The 25,660-nt window shown below is 37.7% G+C and overlaps 1 protein-coding gene across 1 annotated transcript in view; it reads right to left on the minus strand.

Annotated features, from left to right (window-relative positions):
- Positions 1-18,793, minus strand: part of FBXL4 (F-box and leucine rich repeat protein 4) — a 73,375-nt gene extending 54,582 nt beyond the window's left edge. The window contains exon 1 of the mRNA XM_004422143.3: positions 18,663-18,793. The gene's annotated coding sequence lies outside the window, so the exon portion shown is untranslated. The remainder of the gene's footprint in view (positions 1-18,662) is intronic.
- Between the last annotated feature and the right edge of the window lie 6,867 nt (positions 18,794-25,660).

Raw genomic sequence — 25,660 nt, forward strand, 5'->3', positions numbered from 1 at the left:
TCTTTTTCTAACACTTTATTCCACACAAACAGGCTTATTCTCTGGCACCTACTAGCATCATCTTTGTGTCCGATTTATACCCTAGCTCCACAACGGTCTACATCAGGACTAAGTTTATTGAAGGAGGGAATGTAGCCAAATATCTTCATTTCTCAAAGTACTCAATACACAGTAGGCACACAATATTTGACATGTTGACAAAGAGGTGGTGAACAAACAAAAAAAATTTATAAAGGCCTAAAATAATTTAAAATTACATAACAGCATCCTTCTGCCTCTCAATCTCAGCCAGATCCAAACACACTGAAATGAATGACAAAATATAACCAGTAAAACAGTAAAGAGCTGAGCTTGAAACAAATGAGGAAAATTCACAGGTGTGAGAAACCAAGAGGAAAGTCAAAGAGCAGAGAGCAGGAGCTGAAGCTGATACGACTCATGCAACCAGTTACAGGCCGTAATGGTTATCAGGGGACTTCCTAACACCCATGCAGAGAGGTTATTTCAAGCCACAGGTCACATCTGGAAGGACCTGCATAAAGCCAAAACTTAAGAAAGATCACCCTATCTGTGAAACCAGGAATATGAAAACTCAGCTCACTGGCCAGGAAGCCCAGGGAGACATGACGTCAACGTAGGCAATGGGGGAAAGTCACCAGAAGAAATCAGAACCCTATTAGGCATGTACCATGCGTGAAGTGTGGGCCTAAATTCACACTACCCTGTGGTTTAGAATCCCCACTCCATCTCCAAGCCAAAAAATGTAAAAAAAAAAGTAGTCCTGAACTGGTAAAACTTTAGGACCTGGTAGGGGCAGATGTGAAACCTCTTTGCAGGGATGCTTCCACAGCGCTGAACAGACTATATCGTTACATCACAGCCAAGTTACACAGGAAAGTTACAGTAAAGATGCCTCACAGTGAAAACTTTCAGACCACAAGAGAACAGCACCCACGATGAGGGACAGTCAGTAGGTAGATTGTGGAGGAATTTGCACCCCATGAATAAGAAATAATGGAACAATCTGAATAAGACTTTTGTTAGAGAAGAGTAACAAAGCATGTACTAAAATAAATAAGGTGCTTCTGCAGCACACGTTCCTAGCGCTGATGTATCATGAATCAATGGATTAGATTCACCTCAGGAAGTATAACACCGAGTGCTGAAGTACAGGTCATGTTATAAACATGGGAAAAAATAATTATCTAGTATATCACTTCTTTATTCAAACATTTCACCTACCATAAATATAAATCTGCCAAATAAAAAAATATTTTACAACTGCAATCTCAAATCTTTAACACCAAAATTCTGAAATGATACAGCCCTTTCTTTTACCATACATACTTTATTTCAAAATAGGCTCTAAGGCTAATTAAGAGGTGTAATTTTCCACAGAGGTTACTTCCTCCTCTTCTTTCTTAACAGAATTAACGAAATACATTTAAATAGCAAAAATAAAATTCAGGAATAAACAACACTGTACAAGTATCCAACTCAATGAACAGATCAGCTAATCTGGAAGACTGTGGATGTTTTATTCCTGGAAATCTTCAAGGGAAGGACAGAAAACCACCTGCCAAGGTGAATGGAGGAGTTGGACTGTATAATCATCACTTCTCACTCCACAGTCTATAAATGGCTTCAACTAAGTGCCTTTTACTTTCTTTATAAAACTGCATTTATCAAAAAGTAAAAGTTTTATAAAACCAAAGAAACATCCCCAAAGTAAGACATCATCATTCATGTGAACTTGCACAGTCATTCTTGGCAAAAAGACTGAGACAAATTGTGAACGTCAAATTCTATTTGACACACCAAGCCACAAACTTTATAACTGTCTCCCAGCTAGCTTTTACCATTGTAGATTATGGGATAATATCAAAAGTGGCAAGACTGTCATATGCGCAATGTCATTTTTAAGCTGTTTTAAAGTTAAGAAAAATTTTACAATGAGGCAACATATGTAAAAGTGAGTTATAAACTGTAGACATATATATTACAAGTTCAAATTTCTTCACTGTAGAAATGTAAATAGATGCTTTATTTTTTCAAGCTATGGATAACAATAATCTTTAGAGTTCACTTTTTGTGAGATAAAGCTAAAAACAACACAAGAAATTTTCGCAGGAAGGAAAAGCAGTGTATAGTAAACTGAAAAAGGCAATATATTTATTCGTTTCCCAGTAATACTATTTGGAAAAATGTAATAAAGTTAAAACCTGTTTTTGAAAATAAACAAGGCATAGAAATAAAAAGTGGAAATGTGCACCCACTGTTAACATCCTTCATTGATTCTGAACTCCCTTCCAGTCAACTAAGGTGACACATAAAAGTGTTTTGGGGTGGGGAAGAACATATGGAGAAGAAAGCATAGCTCACTCTTCCTTTCCCTGGGAAATGAAGCTGAAAAAGGGAATAGAGCCATAGTCTCAGGACTCATGTGGGCAGCAATGACCAATGAGAAGTCCACATTGTCCATGTACTGCCTGGACTTTTGCCAAGGCATGGAGGCAATCCATGATAACCAATGAATATCCCAACGGGCAGTGAACCAAACGCAAAAGATACAATAACTCCATTTGATGAGGAGAATGGGATTGAAAGACAAAATGATTTTTCCCACCTGGTACAAATAAATAAATATTAGTCTGGTACACTAAATTTGTCCAAAAGGGTGATTATAAAATATGCCTTTCAGGAGACATTTTCTTTTCCAGTTCATTCAAAACACTACTTTAATTGTAAAGACTCGTACAACATACAAAAATATTATCTTCCATTTAACAAAAAGTCAGAATTAGAAATAGGGTGATCTTTATTTTAGTAGTTGTTTAATCCAATCACTTATCAACAATGGTTATGAAGTGAGAAATTCTCCACAACACGCTGAACTTTTATACTAGCGCAATCAAGGAATATAAAACAACAGCCATTTTAACTTGTCTCATGAGACTTTCAGACTCCTTGGGAAACAACTTGCTTTATATGACATGATTGTATTATAATACAACTTTACTTTCAACCACATCTTTCATATTATAAAATGCTTAACAAAGTTAAATAATACAATTACAGAGAAAGCAATAACAGTGGAAAAGAGAAATTAAGAGGAACAGACAAGGGAGAACATATGTTTACTACTGAGATTTGAAGTGAGATGGGGAGTCGATGAGGCGGAGAGAAGCAGGATGGCAGGAACCGCAGAGAAGACGGCTTGTGCTTGGGCTGAGGAACAAGGAGCAAGGAAAAGGACTTTTCATGAAATAAACAAAAGGAAGCAGTCGGAATGAACTCGAGCCAGGACAACACAAAGGCTAGGGTCATAGTGTGATGAAAGAACCTGGAAAACAAGTTTAAAACTCAAAAGAGGACTTTCAACTTTTAAAGTGAAAAGATATAGAAAAAGATAAAAAGGACAAGCAATAAGGCACAGTCATACACTGAAGGCGAGTCATAACACAATACTTACTTGCAAAATAGCCCAGAGACAAGTCAATGAAGTGATAGAAAAATCGAGGGCTTAGGCAGCTTTGCAGCATAGGACCAAAACGTAACAGAGTGAATAATGTGGTAACCAATCAGGAAAAGAGGCTGAACTTGAAATGTTACCATTTCTGAATCCTGCTGAAACTGATCGAGAGACACTATTTTGAGGAAAAGACTTTTCTGGTTGAGTTTAGAAATTAACTCGTGGCAGCATGGAGGAAAATATCAATCAAGAAGAGTGGAATTATATTCGAATTTGGTGCAGCAGCTGACACTCATAACCAGCCCTCTTTCCTGGCCTGTCCCCTCTAGGCTTCTATGCCACCACAGGCTCTTCTATCTCCTTCCACCTCTCTGATAACCTCTTCTCAGTCTCCTCCTGATGTCTTCTTCCTCCTCATTATCAAATATATAGAGGTACCACTGAAGGAAGGCTGTCTTTTGATAAAATGATGCATAAGAACGTTCCACCTGCCTTGGCACTGGCCCTCTCCTTCTCCCTCCACTTCCACACACCCTCCACCCTCGCTGTAGACCCACCAAAACATCTACCTCACCCTCAATTACACTTGTGCTTTCACACCTCAGCAACTTCAAGTCTGCCCCCCCAGGCTAGGTTGCTCTGGAATACCTTCGCTCTTCCTCTGCTTGGTACCCACCCTCTTACTCATCCTTTAAGGTCAGGTTCAGACCTTATCCACCACCCACTTTTTCTTTGCTCTTACATTTCGTTTGCCATTTCTTTCATGCTAAGATATTTTTCTACCCTAATAGACTATGAATTCCTCAAGTTCAGAGAATGTGTCTTAATTATAACTACACCCTAAAGGCCTAGCACATGCTAATATATGCTCAATAAACATTTGTTCTGTTTTTTGAAAATTGGCAGAGTAGATTGGAGGAGAAAATTCAAATAAACACAGAAATGAAACCAGTAATTCTTCAAGATAAGGCACATGCAGACCAAAAAAATGAGGCAAAAAAACTTGCATGTCTTGATATAGAGAAAAAGAGGGAAAAAAAGGGATAATAAAAACCGAAACACAATAGGTAAGAATCAAAGATACGACATTCTTTGAAGCCATCCAATAAGGAATAGGATACATATTGAAATTTCACTGTTCAAAGAGAATGTAAAAAAATAGTAACTTCTGTTAGTACAAAAGCAGCCCCTGAATACATAAAAGAGACTTGACCTTGGCCACAAAGAAACTCTGATTGAAATTTAAAAAAGATTCATGAAAGAGATGATTGGAGAGGTAAAAGAAAGCTATTTTCTCAAACGCAATGTTTTTTTTTAACACTTCAAATCTATGTCAAGATCACAGGGTGATTATGGGAAACTTGGAAAAACTACGGATGAAAAGAAGTTCTTAAAAAAAAGGATAACCTAAGAGAGCAAGAGGGAAGAGAGAGGCCAAAAGAGGCAATAATATAAGAGGAGGGGTAAAAAGACAGGTTGATACTGTTCTGGTATTAGATATGCTGGGGAGGCGCAAAGGCCAAGTGTTAGCAAAAGCATCCCTTTTGCTTCATCATAATTATCTACATTCCAATGTACTATATTGACAAAATTTAACAATGTCAGTGAGGAGACTACTGGAGATGGAATAGTACAACCTGATGTGCCTCTCTTCCTCTAAGTAAATTCTCCTCTAATGAAAACATTTCTATTATGATTATAGTTTTTAATCAACAAGGCCCCAATACAGAATAAACAGGTACAGTTCTTCACTGAACCAAGCCGATGAACAGGGAGAAGAGAGCCTCCTACCCAGCTTCAAAGCTTCTTGAAAATTCAGGCAAATAAAGCAGAGGGAGAACGCAGAGGAAGCAACCAGGAAGAAAAACCAAAAGGCCAAGGAAAAATCTTGAAAACCAAAGAGGTAAGCAGTACCGCTCTCTCTTCCAGGAATCAAAATAGGTCTCAAAAACACAAAAAGTATGGAACCCAGTGGGCTCTTCAAAACTTCTGCTGAGTTAATGAACAAACAGCAAGGACTAAGCAAGAAGTGCCTAAGAAGTCAAGCTAGGAATGAATTTGTCAGAAAACAAGGGATGAGACAGAGAACCAATTTAAACTAGGAATTGATAATGTTAATTCTGCAGAATGTTCTCTCTCCTCTTTCTTTCCTAGACTTCAACAAGCATATCTAAACTTATGAAATATTTCGTAAGCAACCTTTAGTAGCAAGAAAAAGAAATTAAGGAATCAATGTTTAAAAAAAAAGCAGTTGTAGAATAAGTGAATGGTGATTTTCTGATAAAATGGATCTAGAAACACTCTTCCTGCCCAAGGTACTATCTCACAAAGTGACAAGGAAGGACATGTTTCTAATTACACAGGTATGATAATATAAAGTACCTTAGATAAAATGCCACTATGCTAATATTATCTATATTTTACCATGGGTGAGAATAAGCCATCTGAATGGGAAGATTGTAAATTTAGAATAACCCTAAATCTTTAGCAGATATACAATATATATTTAACTAAAATCTAAGACTGAGGACTATTTTAATGGATTCACTAAAGAGAGAAAAAAAATCTCTCCTCTAGCTAAAAACCATAAAGTAAAAGTTAATTTACTTTAGCCAAATTCTAGCTATACATTTTTGTACATTAAAATAAAAAGCATTTTACCTAATAAAAATAGACTGAATTTAGTTAGCCTTCCCAACAAAAATCCAAGTACAAGATTATAGGTATGCCACTGCCAGCCATTCAAGCTAAAAGAGCAATTAACTAAAATGGTCTAATACTGCGAAATTAACTTTGGGATATAATTTACATTCCAAAACATATATTCCATTTTAAGTGTACAGTTCAATGAGTTCTGACAAAAACATATACCAATGTAACCACCACCAGAACCAAGATATAGATATAGAATATGGCCATCCTCCTAATCACTCAACCACTCCCTGTGCCAGGAAAAAACTGGTCTGCTTGCTGTCACTATAAATCAGATTGTCCTTTATTCTTAAGTTACATAGAAGTGCAATATGCATGTACTTTGTGTCTAGTTTATCCTGCTCAGCATATCTTTGAGATTTATCCCTGTCGTCATGTGTATTAGTGGTTTGTTCCGTTTTATTGCTGAATCATACCCATTATACGGACATCCATTCACCTGTTGATAGACATTTGGATTGTTTCTAGTGCAAAAATGTTTTCAAAATGGTTGTAGCATTTTGCATTTCCCTCAGCAATATATGAGAGTTCTAGTTGCTCCACATCCTCACCAATAGTTAATACTGTCAGTCTTTAGCCATTCCAGTGGGTGGGTAGTGGTATCTTGTGGTATTAGTTCACATTTCTCAATCGACTAATAATGATGTGCAGCTTCCTTTCATGCCCTTACCTGCCATTTGTATCTTCTTTAGTGAAACGTCTATTTTGACCATTTTTTAAATCAGATGTTTTTTTTTTCCCTTGAGTTGTAGGAGTTCCTTATATATTCTAGATACAAGCCCTTTATCAGATATATGTTTTGCAAATATTTTCTCCCAGTCTGTGCTTGCCCTTTCATTTACTTGATAATATCTTTTAAGTAGAAAAGTTTTCAGTTTTTTATTAAGTCCAATTCATCATTGTTTTATGGCATATTTTTGTGTGTCCCAGCAAACATTTTACTTAAGAGCAGTATCAAGCATAGTTTCCAAAAGGTAAACCCTGGGATGGATAGTATTTAATATCTTAAATCTTGGAACAGTTAATTACAGATTCATCAAATTTTAAGACAATACCAAAGTGGATACTGCAAACACTTCCAGTGGGAATGCAAAACGGTATAGCCACTTTGGAAAAGTCTGGCAGTTTATTATAAAGTTCAACATACCCTTACCAAACCATCCAGCAATCCTTCTCCTGGATATTTACTCAAGTGTATTGAAAACCTATATTCAAACAAAAATCTGTACACAAATGTTTACAGAAGATCTATTCATAATCACCCCAACCTGGAAACATCTAATATGTCCTTCAACAGATGACTGGATAAACAGTGGTCCATCCATACAATGAAATACTACTCAGTAATAAAAAAGGAATGAACCATTGATTCAGGCAATAGTGCAGATGAATCTGACAATGCATTCTGTATGAGAACAAAGCCACACCGAAAAGCTACATAGTATACAATTTCATGTATATGATACTCTGGAAAAGACAAAACTCCAGGGAAGGCAAACAGATCATGGTTGCCAGGGAGTTAGGGGAGAAGACAGGGGTGAATTCCAACAACCAGAAAGGGGTTACACAAAGGAATTCTTAGGGTGATGGAACTGTTCTATACGCTTTTGTATTCAGTCTTTGTTTTAGAACAAAATAAGTCAAGTAGAAGATTTGAAACTCTGGCATCACCTTGTTTACAGGCCTCCTAGCTTATTAGTCTGTTCTTGACCAGCACTCCCTGAGAGAGAGCTACTAGTTGCCAAGTCCTGCCCATTCATTGTGCCCAGAGCAAAGCCTGATCACAGAGCCCCAACCACTCACCCGGCCTTACGGAATACCTGTGCAGAAAAGAGAACAGTGACCTTCACGACTTCAGAGCGACTCTCACCCAGGAACAAATCAGTCAATAGAGCTCTGCATTTATATATAGGAGTAGAACCAGCCATCTTAAAGACCAAGAAAAGAGGTGGGCAATTAACAATAATAGTAGGGGACTTTAACACTCCACTTACACCAACAGATAGATCATCCAAACAGAAGATCAATAAGGAAACATTGGCCTTAAACGACACACTAGAACAGATGGACCTAGTAGATATATACAGAGCGTTCCATTCAAAAACCGAAGAATACACGTTCTTTTCAAATGCACATGGAACATTCTCCAGGATTGATCACATATTAGGCCACAAAACAAGTCTCCATAAATTTAAGAAGATTGAAATAATACCAAGCATCTTTTCTGACCACAACGGTATGAAACTAGAAATCAACTATAGGAAGAAAATCAGAAAAGCCACAAATACGTGAGATTAAACAAAATGCTACTGAACAACGACTGGGTTAACGAAGAAATCAAAGAAGAAATCAAAAAATACCTGGAGACAAATGAAAATGAAAATACGACATGCCAGAATTTATGGGATACAGCAAAAGCGGTTCTAAGAGGGAAGTTTATAGCAATACGGGCCTATCTCAACAAACAAGAAAAATCTCAAATAAACAATCTAACAATGCACCTACAGGAACTGGAAAAAGAAGAACAAACAAAGCCCAAAATCAGTAGAAGAAGGGAAATAATAAAAATCAGAGCAGAAATAAATGAAATAGAGACCAAAAAAACAATAGAAAAAATTAATAAAACCAAGAGCTGGTTCTTTGAAAAGATCAACAAAATTGACAAACCTTTAGCTAGACTCATCAAGAAAAAAGAGAGAAGGCACAAATAAGTAAAATCAGAAATGAAAGAGGAAAGGTTACAACAGACACCTCAGAAATACAAAAGATTATAAGAGAATACTATGAAAAGCTATATGCCAACCAATTCGACAATGTGGAAGAAATGGATAAATTCTCAGAATCATACAACCTTCCAAAACTGGATCAAGAAGAAGTAGAGAATTTGAATAGACCAATCACCAGTAAGGAGATCGAAACTGTAATCACAAACCTCCCCAAAAATAAAAGTCCAGGACCAGACAGTTTCCCTGGTGAATTCTACCAAACATTCAAAGAAGACTTAATACCTATCCTTCTCAAACTCTTCCAAAAAATTGAGGAGGGGGGGAAGCTCCCTAACTCATTCTACGAAGCTGACATTACCCTGATACCAAACCCAGACAAGGACAACACAAAAAAAGAAAATTACAGGCCAATATCACTGATGAACATCGATGCAAAAATCCTCAACAAAATACTAGCAAATCGCATACAACAATATGTTAAAAAGATTATACACCACGATCAAGTGGGATTTATTCCAGGGATGCAGGGATGGTTTAACATTCGCAAATCAATCAACGTAATACACCACATTAATAAAATGAAGAAGAAAAATCACATGATCATCTCAATAGATGCAGAGAAAGCATCTGACAAGATACAGCATCCATTTATGATAAAAACTCTGAATAAAATGGGTATAGAAGGAAAGTACCTCAACATAATAAAGACCATATATGACAAACCCACAGCTAATATCATCCTCAATGGTGAAAACCTGAAAGCTATCCCTCTAAGAACAGGAACCAGACAAGGATGCCCACTGTCACCACTCCTATTTAACATAGTACTGGAAGTCCTAGCCAGAGCAATCAGGCAAGAGAAAGAAATAAAAGGGATCCAAATTGGAAAGGAAGAAGTGAAACTGTCACTATTTGCAGATGACATGATTTTAGATATAGAAAACCCTAAAGAATCCACCAGAAAACTTTTAGAAGTAATAAACGAATATGATAAAGTTGCAGGATACAAAATCAACATACAAAAATCAGTTGCATTTCTGTACACTAACAACGAAGTAGCAGAAAGAGAAATTAAGAATACCATCCCATTTACAATTGCAACAAAAAGAATAAAATACCTAGGAATAAACTTAACCAAAGAGGTGAAAGATCTGTACACCGAAAACTATAAAGCATTTCTGAAAGAAATTGAAGAAGACACAAAGAAATGGAAAGATATTCCGTGCTCCTGGATTGGAAGAATTAACATAGTTAAGATGTCCATACTTCCTAAAGCCATCTATAGATTCAGTGCAATCCCTATCAAAGTTCCAACAATATTTTTCACAGAAATAGAACAAAGAATCCTAAAATTTATATGGAACAACAAAAGACCCCGAATAGCTAAAGGAATCCTGAGAAAAAAGAACAAGCTGGAAGTATCACACTCCCTGATTTCAAAATATACTACAAAGCTATAGTAACCAAAACAGCATGCTACTGGCACAAAAACAGACACACAGATCAATGGAATAGAATCGAAAGCCCAGAAATAAACCCACACATCTATGGACAGCTAATCTTTGACAAAGGAGCCAAGAACATACAATGGGGAAAAGAAAGTCTCTTCAACAAATGGTGTTGGGAAAACTGCATAGCCATATGCAAAAAAATGAAAGTAGACCCTTACCTTACACCATACACAAAAATTAACTCCAAATGGATTAAAGACTTGAATGTAAGACCTGAAACTGTGAAACTTCTAGAAGAAAACATAGGCAGTACGCTCTTCGACATCGGTCTTAGCAACATCTTTTCAAACACCACGTCTGAACGGGCAAGAGAAACAATAGAAAAAATAAACAAATGGGACTACATCAAACTAAAAAGCTTCTGCACAGCAAAGGAAACCATCAACAAAACGAAAAGACAACCTAATAATTGGGAGAAGATATTTGCAAACCATACTTCTGATAAGGGCTTAATCTCCAAAATATATAAAGAACTCATGCATCTCAACAACAAAAAAACTAACAACCCAATTAAAAAATGGGCAAAAGACCTGAACAGACATTTCTCCAAAGAAGATATACAGATGGCCAACAGACACATGAAAAGATGTTCAAAATCACTAACTATCAGGGAAATGCAAATCAAAACTACAATGAGATATCACCTCACGCCCATCAGAATGGCTATAATTAACAAGACAGGAAACAACATGTGTTGGAGAGGATGTGGAGAGAAGGGAACTCTCATACACTGCCGGTGGGAGTGCAAACTGGTGCAGCCACTATGGAAAACAGTATGGAGATTCCTCAAAAAATCAAGGATAGAACTACCATATGATCCAGCTATTCCACTGTTGGGTGTTTATCCAAAGAACTTGAAAACACCAATTTGTAAAGGTACATGCACCCTTGTGTTCATTGCAGCGTTATTCACAATAGCCAAGACTTGGAAGCAATCTAAGTGCCCATCAAGGGACGAATGGATAAAGAAGATGTGGTATATATACACAATAGAATACTACTCAGCCATAAGAAACGATGAAATCCAGTCATTTGTGACAACATGGATGGACACTGAGGGTATAATGCAAAGTGAAATAAGTCAGAGAGAGAAGGTCAAATACCATATGATTTCCTTCATTAAGTAGTAGATAATAACAACAATAAACAAACACATAGGGACAGAGATTGGATTGGTGGTTACCAGAGGGGAACGGGGGAGGGAGGAGGGTGAAAGGGATAATTCAGTACATGTGTGTGGTGATGGGTTGTAATTAGTATTTTGGTGGTGAACATGATGTAATCTATGCAGAAATAGAAGTACAATGATGTACACCTGAAATTTTTACAATGTTATAAACCAATGTTACTGCAATAAACAAAAAATTAAAAAAAAAAAAAAGTTTGGCAATTAGAACAAATGGTCTCCAATAAAGGTTAATGCAAAAAAATAGGAGAATCGTTTTAAAATATAATTATTGTTAGTGTAAATTAATAGGGTATAGGATCCATAAAACAAGTACAAGCTAATTTTTTTTAATTTTTTAAGTTCTTAGAAATTAAAAACATGGTGATCGAAATAAATTAAAAATTAAAATGAAAATAATGATTAGTGACCTAAAACACAGATGCAAGAAACCTAATACCTATATAAAATGAATTCAAGAAGAGATTGAAGCTAATGAAAATTCAAGCAAATGCTAGAAGATATGTAATATTTTAGAAATTCTAAAAAAAAAAACTGACTCAAACTCTTATTCACATAGAAAAACAAAAACAAAATGAAAAATATTTCTAGACATGCAAGTATACCTCCCATAACTCTTTTTAAAAACATTACTCAAGAAAGTATTTCAGTCAAAAACACAAATGAGTTAAAATAATTTTAAAAAGAGGAAGACATAATGTTCAAGTACCAGTAACCTTATAGTTAAATCTAAATCATTACAGATACAGTACTGGTAAAGTTGAAAAGGATGATTAGGGGACAAAACAGAAGATAAGTAATATAAAAAAGAAATCAAATCAATAAGACCAAGAATGTGGGGAAGGCAAGGAGTCAAGGTCTCACCTTATTAAATGGAAGTGTGAGGACAACAGAAAGTCAGTTATAGATGGTTTCAAAATTTCCGAACTTGCAGAGCGGGGAGAAAAAAGTAAATATGAATAGGTTAAAGTTTCCTCTTAAAAGATAAAACCTTTTGGGGTCCAGCCCCGTGGCTCAGTGGTTAAGTGTGCACGCTCCACTACTGATGGCCTGGGTTCAGATCCCTGGCACGCACCGACGCACTGCTTGTCCGGCCATGCTGAGGTGGCATCCCACATACAGTAACTAGAAGGATGTGTAACTATGACATACAACTATGTACTGGGGTTTTGGGGAGAAAAAGGGAAAAAAAAAAAGGAGGAGGAGGATTGGCAATAAATGTTAGCTCAGGGCCAGTCTTTCTCAGCAAAAAGAGGAGGATTGGCATGGATGTCAGCTCAGGGCTGATCTTCCTCACAAACAAAATAAAAAAGATAAAACCTTTTGCACAAGGAATCCTTGTAATGGAACTGTTCTGTATTTTGACTACAGGGGTAGTCACAAGATCTACATAAAATTGCAGAGAACTAAACACACACACACAAGTGCCTGTAAAACAGGTGAAATCTGAATACAATCTATAGACTGTAACAATGTCAATTTCCTGGGTGTAATATTATACCACAGTTATGCCACATGTTACCATAGGAGGAAACTGGGCAAAGTATACACAGGATCTCGCTGTATTATTTCTTATAATTGCATGTGAATCTATAATTATCATTAAAAAAGTTTTCTAAAAATGCAAATAGATAAATAAAGGTAAACTTTCAAATTGGGAGGGGGGAAAACTGGAAGGAGAAGTAAAAGTCCAGCTATATGATGCTGATGTTTATAAGAGAGGCAACTAAAGCAAAATGATGTAGAATGACTGAAAATAAACATAAGGACAATAATTAGATCTATCTGGTACACACAAAACTGACAGAGACAGCAACAGTAATATCAGACAATGTAGATTCCAACGCAAAAATTACTAAATAGGGCAGAAAAAAATACTTTATATTTTCTAAGATTAAAATCCACTAAGAACAATGACACACAGTAATCTATAAAGATGAATCCGACTAAATTCATAATCACAGGAGACTAACATATTTTGCTTACTCATTTTTCAGTATGTTATGATAAATGTCTCAAATCAAAACAACAGGAAAAGAACAGCTTATTAAAATAAATGTTTTGGGAAAATGTCCAGACATTTAAAAAAGTATATTTAGAATATTACTGTAGCAACCATTTTTTTAAATTTTAAATATATGATACAAAATATATAATTAGAAAATATATACAAAGAATATTTTAATAATCTTGGGGTGGAAACTCAGACCATAAAGGAAGAGAATAACAGAACTGACATCACATATATTTAAGATTTCCATATAGCAAAGCTCTCAGTAACAGCAGTAAAAAAACAGACTATGAAAAAATACTAGTAAATGGTGTACCAAGTCATTAATAGCCACAATACATAAAGAGCTATTACAAATCAATAAGAAAAAGAGGAACACTTCAATAGAAAATTAAGCAAAGAATATGAACGGGTAAGTAACAAAAGAATACAAATGGCCAATAAACATTTACAGATATTCAACTCCAAAAAAAAAAGGCAAAATTAAACCAGTAATAAAATAGCATTTTTCATCTATAAAATTACTAAAATGTAAAAATTGATTGTATCATCTTAGCAGTGATTCTTTTGAGACAATCTTCACAGGTCTCTCATGTTTCTGCATGTCTTATAAGCAGGGGCACTGAAGGCCTTCGTTCCAGACTATCTTTTCAAGGGTGTTAATATAGCAAACATCCTTGGCAGATAAAGAGAGGCTTCCCGCTGGAGTAGAGAGCAGGTTCTTTTACTATCCAGCATAATGAAGATACTGTCTCTCTCCAGGGCAAAGGTTAAGCAGGTTTATTTGCACCCCATTATGAAACACTCAGGTTCTCTGAACTCAGGGTTCCTCTCCTGTTATGCAATCTACCACATGTGTTAGAGTCACCTGGCCCTTGTCACATCACCCTGCAGAAACTGGGGCTCAAGGAAGTGGAACAAAAAAAAATGATGAAACTCTGGCTAACGACTGTTGTTGCTATGCTTTGTCTCTGACCCAGGAGTCGCACATCTTCTGCCAGTATCCATGAACTGTTAGCTTGCAAGTAGGGTAAAATCTCAGATCCTTGACAATTCTTGGCAATGATATGGCAGCAGCAGCATTCTTATAAATGGTATAAATTTACTCTTACAACAACCTTTTGAAGAGCAATATGGCACAATCTATCATAATTTAAAACGTATATAGTCTTTGACCCAGCAATTGCACATCTAAGCATTTACACTAAGGAAATTAACAAACATGCAGATACATACATACAAAAATGATCCCTGCAGTTTTGTTTGTAATAGAAATAAATTTGGAATAGTGTAAATATCAACAGGGGATTGGTTAAATAAATTCTAGTTATTCCTACAATAAAATACCAAAAAGACTTTAAAAAGATAATATTATATGCACTGACACTGAAAGATGTTCACCAATTATTACTAACTGGAAATTATAGAAAATTATATAATACACTGCCATTTATGAAACAAATATGGACTTGTACACATGTATTTTTAATGTCTGGAAGGAAAGAGAACAAATAATTAAACAGTGATGATCTCTCAAAAACGAGGTTACAAGGTAGGTGGGCACAACACTTTCACCTTCTCCTTTGGCTATTTCTATATTACTCGACTTTTTTTTAAAGAATATATACATTTATTTTATAATCTAATAAAGTTTCCAAGCAGCTATCATAGCCACATCTGAAAATTCATTATATTTAAGATGTCCAGTTGGGATGGTAAAATACAAATGGACATGAGGCTGTCTCCGGGATCGCGTCCATAGACATTTATCCCATAGAGCTGCTAAAACGAGGTAAAGAATACCCCGAGTGATAGCTGATGAGGACAGACACACTACACTTACTAACACACAATGCCAAGTCAAAAGACTGCAGATTCCAAAGAAGATATACAGATGGCCCAGGGCCACATGAAAAGATGATCAACACCACTAATCATTAGGGAAATGCAAATCAAAACTACAATGAGATATCATCTCACACCCATCAGAATGACTATCATTAAAAAGATAAGAAATAACAAGCGTTTGAGAGGATGTGGAGAAAAGGAAATCCTCGTACACTGCTGGTGGGAATGCAAACTGGTGCAGCCCACCATGGAAAACAGTATGGAGATTTCTTTAAAAACTAAAAATAGAAATACCATATGATCCAGCTATTCCACTACTGGGTATTTATCCAAAGAACATGAAAACACTCATTCGAAAAGATATATGCACCCTTATGTTCACTGCAGCAATATTCACAATAGCCAAGACTCGGAAGTAAACTAAGTGCCCATCAATGGATGAATGGATAAAGAAGATATGGTATATACATTTAAGGGAATACTACTCAGCTATCAAAAAAGACAAAATCATGTCATTTGTGACGACGTGGATGGACCTTGAGGGTATTATGCCAAGCAAAATAAGTATGATGGAGAAAGACAATTACTGTATGACTTCACTCATATGTTGAAGATAAACACACACATAGATAGGGAGAACAGATTGGTGGTTACCAGAGAGGTAGGGGGTACAAAAGGGGTAAAGGGGCACATGTATGATGACAGATAGAAACTAGAGTTTTGGTGGTAAACACAATGCAGTCTATACAGAAGCCAAAATAAAATGATGTACACCTGAAATTCACACAATGTTATAAACCAATGTGACCTCAATAAAACAAAATTTAAAAATGCATGCAGATTTTGAATTGAGCTGCTTCTCTATGTACAACTCTGAGAAGCAACTCTACATGGCGAGTTCTGAGTTAGCAAGAGAAGGAATTTATTTAACAATGGTTAATGATTCAACTGACGATGGGAAAGGCAAGCTAAAAAAAAAAATTACAAGAATAGGCAAGAAACTCTAAAGGAGGGGGAAGGAAGGGGTAAAAAAAGGAAATCAACTTACCCCCATTAAATGTATTCATTCCAAAAATATTTAGGGATATCTACAATAGGCCAGGCACTGTCTGAATAGACATTAAAACACATTACAAAGCTAGAGTAATAAGAGTGGCATAGTATCAGCACAGAAAGCCAGAGATTACTGAACAACAGTTCAGAAAAAGTCCCAAGGATGTATAAGAATTAGAGCCTAGAATAAACACAGTATTTGTTATCACCAGGGAAAAACAGAATTCAACAAATGATGGCCAGGTCACTGGGTAACGATTTTGGGAAAAAAAAAAAAGTTAGAGCCTTACTTCCTTTTTCACACTAAAATATAGTTGAGGTAGGTTAAAGATTTAAATATGAAAAACAGGACCATTAAAAGTGCTGGAAGAAGGGGCTGGCCCAGTGGCACAAGCGGTTAAGCGCCCGGGCTCAGCTGCTGCCGCCCGGGGTTCACTGGTTCGGATCCCGAGCACGCACCGATGCACCGCTTGTCAAGCCATGCTGTGGCAGTGTCCCACATAAAGTAGAGGAAGATGGGCATGGATGTTAGCCCAGGGCCAGTCTTCCTCACCAAAAAAAAAACAAAGAGGAGGATTGGCAGATGTTAGCTCAGGGCCAATCTTCCTCACATAAAAAAAAAAGTGCTAGAAGAAAACAGAGGTGGATATTTATATACAATTCATGTGGCAAAAGGTCTTTCTAACAGGACACCAAAATTAGCTCCATGAAGTTAAGATGGAGAATGTCAATCACGGGAAAATTAAGAGTATGAGACAATGAAACTGAAACAGTTAAGAAAGAAAGGGCAGTTTTTGTTAACTGACCATACTGGAAAATAAAAGATAAGCAGTTAGCAACGTTTTAAGGTGCCACCGTACAGAGGACTATAACTGTATTACTGGATCATGGTATTAGTAAAAAGTAATTAACCATCTTACATTGAGCTGACCTCTCTGATTTTCAAGTCTGTCATAGAAAGGAAGACCATGAAAATGCAGGGTTCAGAAAAGCCAAAATTTGGGATAGCAGTTACAAAAAAAAAGTTGGTACTCAGAAAGGAAGTATGGAAAGAAGAATCCAATTCAAGGAACAATTACAGAGTGCCTACTGCGGGGTGATACACATCGCCACTAGAAAGACAAGTACATTGCCCCTTTCCCCCAAGAACTTAATAGGATGGCTGATATATCAGGAGAATCTCCCTCTGTTCAACCACCAGGTACAATATGTAATAGAAGACAACAGAAGCATGAAGCGAATTTTAAGGAAACTATGTGCCTATATTCTTTTTTTTTTTTTTAAGCTTCTTTTTTTAAATTTTATTGTGGTAAGATGAGATGTGCCTATATTCTGAACTTAAAGAAACCGAGGAGCGCAAGCCAGGAAGCAGTCAAGACAGCTTGTGTGCTCGAAGAGACTAGAAAAAGCAAGATCCCCGGACCTGCTGTCAGTGAGTCCCCCAGGGCATAAAGCCAGACACAGTGTCCTGCCAACGCATCTACCTAACCACAGGTTTATATCATCCCGACTTTCTAATTATTTGTATATTTCAATTAGTGAATGCATCCCGAGGCTTTGTAGCAGTTAGCATTTGGGAAACCACCAAAGAAATCTAAAACCACTCCCACTGTCAACATGTTGACAAGGAGGCCAAGTGGATGTTCATCATCACACTACACTCTCAAGACAACCCTAAACATAGAAACAAGATTGCTGCCGGGTATCCTGTGGCAGTCCTGAAGACGGACAGGGGCCTGGTTAGGCAAAAACCATCCCATGCCAGAGGGAAGTCAAGGCAGCACGCAGAGGAGCAACAAGTACCCAGGCAGGCCGGTGGCCAACGCGGGGCAGCAGGGTCAGCTAGGCCCGCAGACACCGCGTGTAAACACCCACGCGCCGCGCGCACGTCGGGGCGACGCCTCACGCCCTGCGGACACGCTGGTGCAGAGCAGCAGCGCCCAAGGCACGTCAGCTGTCCTCATGGTCCCCAGCAAGCTCCGCCGGCGCAGCGGGGGCTTCTGGGGAGGGGCGACCGGCAGGGACCTCAGCTGGGCGCCCAAGCTCCCCAAAGCGCGGCGCTCCGCCCTGACCCGGCCCCGCCCCAACGCCGAAGGAGGAAGAGGGAGACCCTCAGGAGGGAGAAGGAAAGGAAGGGCCGTACCCTGCAGCGTCCGGGAGAGGCGCGCGCCGCGGGCTTCACCAGCGACCAGGCGGCGCGGGAGGCCCGGGCGCAGGGGCGGCTCCCAGACGCCGCGCTGCGGCGCAACGGCAGCGAGCCCGGCCCAGCGCGACCCGGAAGGAAGACGCGGAGGCCGCGAGGAGGGGAGGGGCGGGGCCAGCGGGGAGGCGGAGCAGGGCCGGCGGGGGCGGGGCCAGAGGGAAGGCGGGGTGGGGCGGGGCCGGCGGGGACGGGGCCAGAGGGAAGGCGGGGCGCTGCCCCCGCTGGAGGCCGTCCGCAGCGTCAGAACCGCCTTCTCCTAGGCCGAGGGGAGGAGCTTCCAGCTGGTTTTCCAGACCCAGTCGTGCCCTATAAATTGCCAGATACTCCCCAGCGGGCACTGGTTGCAAATCTACTGCGAGAGTAGTTCCTTCCTCCCACCGGCCTGGCACCTGTAGTGAAGTCCTGCTAGGGCTTCTTCAATCCAGAGTTGGTGGGTCAGGTGATGCATAGGGATTACAGGTGGTAAGGTCCTCAGAGGAAGAGGGGAATATGTTATAGGCACTCTAAAGGCATAAATCACCAAGTTGGCAAACGTCTTCTGCCCCAGATAACAAATCCGTCGTGCGGGTTCATCTCTCTTCCAACATTCCGAAGCCGGTGATCATTACCTCTGATGAAGAAGATGCTCTCATGGTCTTCCTTACTCAATCGTTTTTATTTATTTTCAGTAGATACAATATCACCCTTTTTTCAGTTTGCATCATCTTTATCTTGTTACAAGGTTTCTATTAAGATGGAAAAACATTTAATAATGAAGACATGTTGAACTACACCTTACTTGCTATCTAATTGCTCCTAAAAGGCAAAATAGTAATGATATGTATTTATAAATTATATACATGAATTGAGCTGATACATGATATGGAGTATAAATTGTATACAAAAATGAAAATTTTGAAAAGGAATTGAAGCTTAATCTGCGTCCCACCCCAATCCCCCTTGAGTGTGGCCAGCACTTAGTGACTTGCTCCTTCCAAAGAATATAGAAAGGAGGGAAAAGTGACTATTGTGGAGAAACCAGGTAAATACTCCCTTGGCCAGATGAAAGTTAGCACCATCAGCTATAAGCCAAGTTGATAGCATGCACCCTAATATTGTGTGATGAAGTAGGCACTTCATCTCTGTGATATTCTTCTTCAAAACCCATGAATCCAGTCTAACCTTGAAACAACATCAGAAAACCCAGATATCCTACAAAATACCTGAACAAACTGTCAAGCTAATGGAAAAAAACAAGGAGAAACTGAGAAATTGTCACAGACCCAGAGGGGGACTTAGGAGGCAGGACCACTAAATGTATTACAGTATTTTGAAAGGGAACCAGGAACACAAAAAAGACAGTGGGAAAACTAGTGAAATCAAAATAAAGAGTGGCATTTAGTTGATAGTGATGTACCAGTGTTGGTTTCTTAGTTGTAACAAATGTGCCATTGTAATGTAAGATGTTAACAATAAGGGGAAAACAGACGAGTGGTATAAGGGAACCCTCTGCATCATCATTACAACTTTTATGTAAATCTCAGTCTATTGGAAAATCAAAAGTGGATTACAAATAATAAATTAACTTATTAATAAGTAAATAAAACTGACCTTTTTATGGTTGCCAGTGAGACTTAATTGAGTTGATGCCTTTAGGGCACTTGGACCTGGTGTAACTAAAGCAGTTTCTCATTTCCAACACAATTTCTAAATAAACTTTTCACTGAAGTATAAAATAGGTTCAGAAAAGGACACAAAATATGAGTGCAGAGTTTGATGAAAAGTGAACACACCCATGTTCACCACTCAGATCAAAAAATAGATCATTACTAGCACTCAGAAACCCCTCACTTCCTCTCCTAAATCTTCCCTTTACTCCTCCCCACAGGTAACCATTATCCTGACTTCTAATACCACAGATTAATTTTGCTAAGTTTTTGCCTTTATGTAGGTGGATTCATACATTGTACACTCTTTTGAGTCTGGCTTCTTTCTCTCAGCATTACGTTTGTGTATAGTTATTCATGTTATTGGGTGTAGTAGTAGTTTCTTGAGTATCTGTTGTATAAATATACCATAATTTGTTTATCTATTCTACTCTTGATGGACATTGAGCTGTTTTTAGTTTTGATTATTGCAAACAATGCTGCTATGGACATTCTTATTCATTTTTTTTTGGTGCATATCTTTTGCATGCTGCTCCAGACATTTTCATCTCCTTGGTGTCTAAGAGATGTAGTAGTTGGTGCTGTTATTTGTTTAGTGTTGTTGTGTAGTTTTGTTTTAAAAGGAGCTTAAAGTGCTGCTTGGAAAGTATATAAGTTTATATTTAAGGAAAGGGGAAGACTAGGGCAAAGTTCCATTTCTGTGACTAGCTGAAATTTTGTCATCACTGCTCAATCTACCCTCCCTCCAACCTTCTCGTCTCAAGGGCCACGCCGTTGCGATGCTTTGTTTGCTGGGCAGAAGAGCCAAGTGAGGTCATGGAAAAGGGCGATACTTATCAGTCAGTGATGGCGCTGATTTAATGGGTGGACTAATGCCTCGTTATTAAATGGAATGTTGTTTGGAGCTGAATAGCATCCCACGCCGTAACAGCACTATTACAAATAAAGAAAGTCCCAACAAAGCTTAATTGTGCATAAAGTCACCAGCTCAGCAAGCTGGTTATGATCCATTCTATGTGAGCTTCAAAAGTTACAATGTTCTACTCAGACGGGGAGGCGGGCAATGAAGCAGCAGGTTCAAAACTCTTCTTTGTCTCTAACTCTTGAAACAGTCACCATCATACCCTCCACTATTTTCAAGTGATTTTTATCTTAAAACGAAATCTCTATCAATTATAAACTTTCAGAGTGAGGAGTACACATGACAATAAGATACTATATCAGAGAGGTAGAGATATCATTCAGCACATTGCAGAGGGGGACAAAAATCTGTTCACAATGAGCTCCTGTAGCTTTTCTATCGTTGGTTCCCAAGTAAGGTCTTCGGTCAAGTCAAGACCTCTCAGGAAATGCAACTCCATGCATTTTCTACGTAACTCAGCCAAAATAATTTGCCTCTCTGTGAAATCTTAAGTTAACTAGTTTGTTGGAAAGTGGTGTTCAGTCAGTAATGTTAGTCCAAGGTTTTTAATATGCCAGTGGCCAAAGAGCTGAATAATAGCCAGTAGAAGTCATCTCTTAGTGTATTTTTTTAAGCTCTTAGTTTCATTTTAATATTAATCTATCATAATATTAATCTAGAAACAGTCACAGCCACTAAAAAGAAAATAAGAATTTTAAGCAAGTAAGCCCAAAAGTCTTCAAGTCCAAAGTCTTGTTTTTACAGATGAGGAAACTGAGGCTCAGAGAAGTTAAGTGACTTCCCCAAATCATAGTGTCAGAACTGTCAATGAAACTTACTTCTCTGACTTTAAATCCAGAAGTTTTCTTTTTTTAATGATACCATATTACTTTATGATTTAACAAAGACTTAACTAATCATGCTCCCATGTTACTGTAACCTTGAAGTAGCTGAATACAGCAGAAAGAAGATTGAAGTTGAGTATAGGAAGACCTGTCTATCCAGCTCTGCTCTATAAGTAACTCTGCTGTCTTGGATAAGTTACAACTTCTCACTTCTATGAAATGTGCCTAACTCACAGGCACTAGAGAGATTTAAAAGAGATCTTATATGTGAAAGCACTTTGTGAGCTATAAAGTGGTAGGCAAATATATGAATATTATTAATATTTATTAAAACGTGTTGAAGACCAGAAATTGAGTCTTTCCAGCACAAAATGTCAGAATAGAACCTTCAAGTTCATTCTAGTCTAATCCTTTCAATTGTCACCAAAGGAGAGAAAAGGCTAGAAAGACTGGGTAATTTAGCCAAAAACGTATGGCAACTTGCTGGCAAAGCCAAGATTTGAATCTAGGTCTCCTAATTTGCAGTTTCCAGTAAAGAACTTCTAATATCTTTGATAAGTGAATACTAATTACAAACCAGTAAGATGGTTTAAAATAATCTAATAAAACTTTAGACTGGATTTATACAGGCCTAGAAGGGATATCCTGAAATATTTTTAAAATACTTTAAAAATAAATTTTAAAATAAAATCTTATCTAATTCATACTGTTTGTGCTATATTGATTTGTACTATTTTTTTTTTCTGTAGCTTGGATCTTTTACTTAAAAACTTAGCATTAATAAATTTTGTTAGGGGCTGTCCCGTGGCGTAGTGGTTAAGTTCGCATGCTCAGCTTCAGGGGCCCAGGGTCCGCAGGTTCGAATCCTGGGCACAGACCTACTCACTGCTTGTCAAGCCATGCTGTGGCAGGCATCCCATATATAAAGCAGAGGCAGACAGGCACGGATGTTAGCCCAGGGCCAATCTTCCTCAGCAAAAAGAGGGGGATTGGCAACAGATGTTAGCTCAGGGCTAATCTTCCTCACCAAAAAATTAAAAAAATAAAATTTTGTTAGTGGTCGAGAATAATGTAGTAGAAATATCACCTGGAGAGAGTTAGACAGAATAGATCTGTTCCTGAGGTAACTTCACACCTGTGGTTCTATGATGGATGAAACACACAGCCATGAAAATGAAGCTCATGAATAGGGTCTCAGGTAAGCCCAATTGAGGCTACAATCCCTTTCCTTCATACTTTTTCCTTTTTCAAGTGGAGATGCTTTTGAGAGAGTTCCTGTGTATCTGCATTAGGCAGATCCCTGTGGTCTATTCACAGAGTGACCTGGTAATCGATAGAAAAAAAGCGAAGATTTTCTGTCCATACAGGTAAAGCAAAGTGGTATGTGATTATCTGAGAGTTTCAATATTAATGTTCCATATAATTCAAAGTCTTCAATCCCTCACTGTTATTTTGTCCTCAGTGGAAGATTTGAAGGGACTAGATTATCCAGATAAACACTCAATATTCACCCATTTATTTGTGCCCTTGTACAACTGTGAATGTCTCTTCCCCATTGTAACATAATCGGTGTATTTAAAACAAAAAATTGCAAATACGATTTTCTGGGTTACCCTTATCCTTTGGAACATAAAGAAGTGTATCCTATTTTTGTTATTGAGCTGTAAATGTTTTCCCCATCCAGTTAATATAAGTAATAAAATATATATAGTAAATACAAATAACTCAAGAATAATTTAAGAGTAATTTAAAATGAAATCTTTACAATAATTGATGAGCTTTTATTATAAAGCTTCCCCCAAACCCAGTACCCTTTGATGGTGCATTTCCTTCATCCAACAGTCCTGTATCTCTCTCACGGGTAGCGTGTGAAAGGACAAACGTAATCTGGCAAGTTGCTCCCCAAAAGCGCATCTTTAAATATCATCCTTTGTGATACTGTAAGTGTTTGGAGTTTCTTGGTTATATTCCTTGGTTCCTTATTGGGAAAAATTCCTCTATTTCAAAGTCATTTAAAAAGAAATATAGAAAATGAATTTAAAAGTAGGCTCACTTTTTTTTTCTGGTTATAAATTGATATAAGGTTTCCAAAATTTTGAGAGAAATTGACTTTCCTCTTTAATGGGTTTCTCAAAATGTTACCAAAGATAAAGCTCCCTATTATAGACTATTCTCTTGCTGTGTTTTTTTCTTGCTTATCATTTCAGCCTTTAACGGTGAGAGATCTGATTGCTTTAGAGTAGGGGTCTTTTCCTCCAAATTAAATGACTCACAAAGCAAGTCACTAAGAGAAGAGAGTGAGAAGGCAAGATGGGCTGCTGGCAGCGTTCCCCCTTCCGCCCGCCTCCTGGCCTCCTGCCCCCTGAGAACGCCTGCGGCTGCCAGGACAGCATAAACAACTTGGAGATGGGCCAGACAAGATTTAACGATGGTCAGTTGGGATGGAGCTGTAATGGAACCAAGCACTTTATTTACTATTTACTAAGTAGATTGCTATTCATATAGTGTTGGACTGTTTTATAGGATGGGAGGTCTTGAGCTAATTTCATATTTGTATGTCCTATTTCCCTAATAATGAATATATTTCCATAGCCTTTACTGCAGCTAGAAAGCAAGCTTAATGCAATCACTCAAAAGTACCTCTTTAGGGAAACAACACAAGTATTTGAAATTCAGAAGTGTGGGTTTTGAGCTACTTTCTTTGAAAGTCATATTTTGAGGATAGGAAGGGCTGTTTTTTTGTAAAGACAATATCAATATTTTATGCTCCCACTAATAAGAATTTAATGTTCATTTAGACTGAGACTTGGACCTCACATACAAATTGTATTTAGTGGTGTTTTTAATTCCAATTTTGTCTATGCCTCCAACTACAGATGGGAATCTAAGCAGGCATTCTTTTACATGGAATGCCTGACATACCATTTGCAGTAAAAATAGTAGAAGTCCTATATGCCAATACTTCTCAAACTTTAATGTGTAATGGAATATTATTCAGCCGTGAGAAAGGAAGATATGTTCCCATTTGTGACAACGTGGATGGACCCTGAGCACTTATGCTAAGTGAGATAAGGCAGACAGAGAAAGACAAGTACTATATGATATCACTTATATGTGGAACCTAAAAAACTTAAACCCGTAAAAAACAGAGAGTAAAGCAGTGGTTATCAGGGGATGGGGGGGGCAATAAAAGTGATGGTGTTTAAAGGTACAAACTTGTAACAAGAAGTAAATGAGCCATAGAAATCTAATGCACAGTATAATGAATATACACAATAATATTGTACTATAATTATGTAATGTGATAAATATTGCTACATTGGCAATCATATTACAGTATATAAATGTATCAAAGTAACGCCTTGTACACCTTAAATTTACACAATGTTACACATGAAATTTACTCAATTAAAAAAAACTGTAACGTGCATATGAATCTCCTGGGAATCACGTTAAAATTCAGATTCTGATTCTGGGTGGAGCCTGAGTTCTGAACTTATAACAAGCTCCCGGGTGATCTGAATGCTACTGAACCCTGAACTACAC

Source organism: Ceratotherium simum, chromosome 19, assembly GCF_057802395.1.
Source record: "Ceratotherium simum simum isolate JZ-2026a chromosome 19, ASM5780239v1, whole genome shotgun sequence".
Lineage (NCBI taxonomy): Eukaryota > Metazoa > Chordata > Mammalia > Perissodactyla > Rhinocerotidae > Ceratotherium > Ceratotherium simum.